The following is a 3134-nucleotide window of genomic DNA, read 5'->3' as shown; positions in this document are numbered from 1 at the left end:
TTATAAACAAAAAACAAAAAAATAAAATAAAAACTTTAGTAAAACCAAAATTTATCTATTTACACCATTTATCAATATCCTCTATCCGGTTTGTGGGTCCCATCATAAATCTTAAATGAATTGCAGTTTACACATTCCAAGTTCATTAAGTGAAAAGTCAAATGACAAATGGATAGAAACCAAAAAGCAAGAACGCAAATGCCCGTTAGCTATCTTTGCCATCACTACGAGTCAATAGTGTTACGGTTCGCCGGACTAAAAAGCAATTCCACGCGGAAGTCATCACCGGCTATCGACTTGCCCTTATTTCCAACTTTATCTAATTCGGTAATCGAAAACTGAAACAAAAAAAAAAGCTAAAATTAGAAGCTCATCATATATTTATATCCAACATTCAAACTTGACAAGACCAACTGAATTACCTTCATCGAGTCATTTTCAATGAACGCGGTATTAAAGCAAGCATAGAAGAGACGACCTCCAATTTTCTTCTCGTAGAATATCACACAAACATCTCCGGTAACCTGTCAAACCATACAATGTCAATGATTTTTTTTAAAAAAAAAACACTTGATATTCAGATGGCGCAGGTTTATTGGAATTAGTAATTATACCTGTATTGTTTTTTCATTAAAATAGTGGTCAAGGCAGTTACGTGGCTCGTCTTCCTCGATCTCCGAGTTCCAAAAACCACCGTTCCTACTTTTACTGCAGAAATTCCGGTAAGCAACCGCCGGTGAACGATATCGTTGTCCAGCAACCTCTTGCATTTCTGATACAACAAAGAAGACCGATTCTATGGTTTTGGTGTCGAAAAGTCGAATCCGTTTGATCACTTTGCTACATGGTTTTGGAAGGTTGACCTCTGGTAAACAACCATCGAAAAAGGTTAGAGATTTATGTCAGTAGTTAACGTAGCGTCGTTGGCTTGGAATCATCACCTGCATATATTTTCATATTGAATTTGTTTACACGTTCCTTTTAAGATTTTCATCGTCATAACTGGAAGAAAATTTGAAAAACTAAAACTTACTTGAAGATATTTTGTTGTCGCTTTATCCGCATAAACCTGATGAGCCTCTTCTGCTAATATGTCGGCGTAAACTAAGTAAGAAGATACCATCAACCCTATACGACCTTTACCTTCCTGTTGAATTTTCAAAAATATTTACTTTTTATATCAATAAATAATTTACATGAATATGAAAAATCCAAAAAATTATAGAATTTGAATGTTTACCATGCAGTGAATGAAGACAATATTCTTTGGGTCACTTGAAAGCCATGAATGGATACTTTCACAGAATTCCTTGATCATTTGGAGTGATGGGGCATGATTATCTTCAGATGGGAATCTTTCCACAAGATCGTTAAAATGGGATGGATCATAAGCTTGTTCCGTACACAAGTTATACACCTACAAGATTGAACAATGTGAGAAAACAGTTATTTGATTTCTTACCAATTTAATCAACCATGTTTAGTTTGTTACAAGGTGTTTTTACCATTTTATACAATTGATATATAATTATTATGGCTTTATAGATTGGTAAAAACTTTGTAAATTGGTTGCTTAAAATTGACACTTGTCATTGTTCATTCCATTGTAATAATGGAAATAGTTGTTGGTTGTATCCAAATGGACCATATTTGTTTTCCCATGGAATCGAATGAAAAACTATAATATAATCCAATTCTATTTGTAGAATTTTTAACTAAACAAAACTCTTTTAAGAATTTCTTGATAATAATCAAATTATATATTCTTTCAAAATTAACTAGTGTCTATTTTCTTTGTTATGATCTTTTTTGGATTTTAACATATCACGAATTTACATATAATATAAAGATACATTTGAATTATCATCCGATTGAAATATGTCAATAAAACATAACAACAGAATATAAAAACTTATATTATGTTACCTTATAGTGTCGAGGATGTCTTTTTTCCAAAATTTTCTTGGCTTGTGTCATTGGATTTTGATACATGGATCTCATTAGCTCTGAAGGAAACGACATTGCTAGTATGCGATCAGTGATGTAAGAAATATCGAGCTCATAGCGACCGCTACCAACCACCACCATCCTCCTTTTCTTTTCAAATCCAAATCCAAAACATTTTGGTACGAGTGTTGATACTTTGAACCCCATATTTGTTGCTAAAAAATACTAAACTATCTGCAAAAATCAAAATAATATAACAATCAACACTACATATTTGATTTAAAAAGTCTCAACAACTTAAAAACCTCCTAGATTTTCATATATAAAATTTTGACTTTTTTCTTTTCATATATAAAATTTTGACTTTTTTTTTCATATATGAAAAAAATTCCAAGGTTATCGTAGAAATTCAAACCTTATTCTAAATTAGCTAAAGGATGCTACTAATATGTGTATATATGTTATCTCTTCAATTCTGGCTTTCTGATTGAATGCTTGTGATTAGAACAATCAAACCTAAACATTTGATACACCATATACTTTGCAAACGAAGTAGTATGTATTATTGTATGAAAAACTTATTTCTGTTACGTTATATACTTATATAATTAAAAAAAGTATACATATATTTTTCTCTTTTCAGTATATTTACACTGACCCGTTTGATTATTAACTTCAACTCAATGACAAAAATCTTCAATATATTGTTTATAAAATATTTTTGTTTACTGTTGGTACGATTTTCCTTGTAGCCTTTTATTCTACATTGAAAATGCTTAAAGAAAACATAAACATTTAAATATTTGATATCGAACGATTACCTCTTATTGATACTGAAACTTGAACTGTTCCCTGTGTTTCCTCTCCGATATTGGCTTTCTGATATTTGTGGGATAAGAGGATCAATATATATAGTCTATGTGGAGTGTTAGTATATATGTCAGATTAGGATTAGGATTCTTTTTGTATTTATAATTTATCTCTTAATATATTTTATCTTTATCTCCTAACACTTATTTTCTAATAGTTTCACACTTCTATGTAGATATTATTTAATTTGTAACCGTTTTTCACAATTTACAACCAAAACAAACAAAGAGTAATCAACAAGAAAATATAACTTCTCCCTTTGTGTGAGACATTTCAGGGGATTTGAAAGAATTTGGAATTGATAAACTTGTATATTT

At 30.5% G+C, this 3134-nt stretch overlaps 1 pseudogene; it reads right to left on the bottom strand.

Moving 5' to 3' along the window:
• Positions 1 to 224: 224 nt before the first annotated feature.
• LOC145095841 (phosphatidylinositol 3,4,5-trisphosphate 3-phosphatase and protein-tyrosine-phosphatase PTEN1-like) lies at positions 225 to 2154 on the bottom strand (annotated as a pseudogene).
• Between the last annotated feature and the right edge of the window lie 980 nt (positions 2155 to 3134).

This window comes from Lactuca serriola, chromosome 3 (assembly GCF_051521515.1).
Source record: "Lactuca serriola cultivar US96UC23 chromosome 3, Lser_US96UC23_V15, whole genome shotgun sequence".
NCBI classification, from domain to species: Eukaryota; Viridiplantae; Streptophyta; class Magnoliopsida; order Asterales; family Asteraceae; genus Lactuca; species Lactuca serriola.
This window is presented reverse-complemented; position numbering and strand designations above follow the sequence as displayed.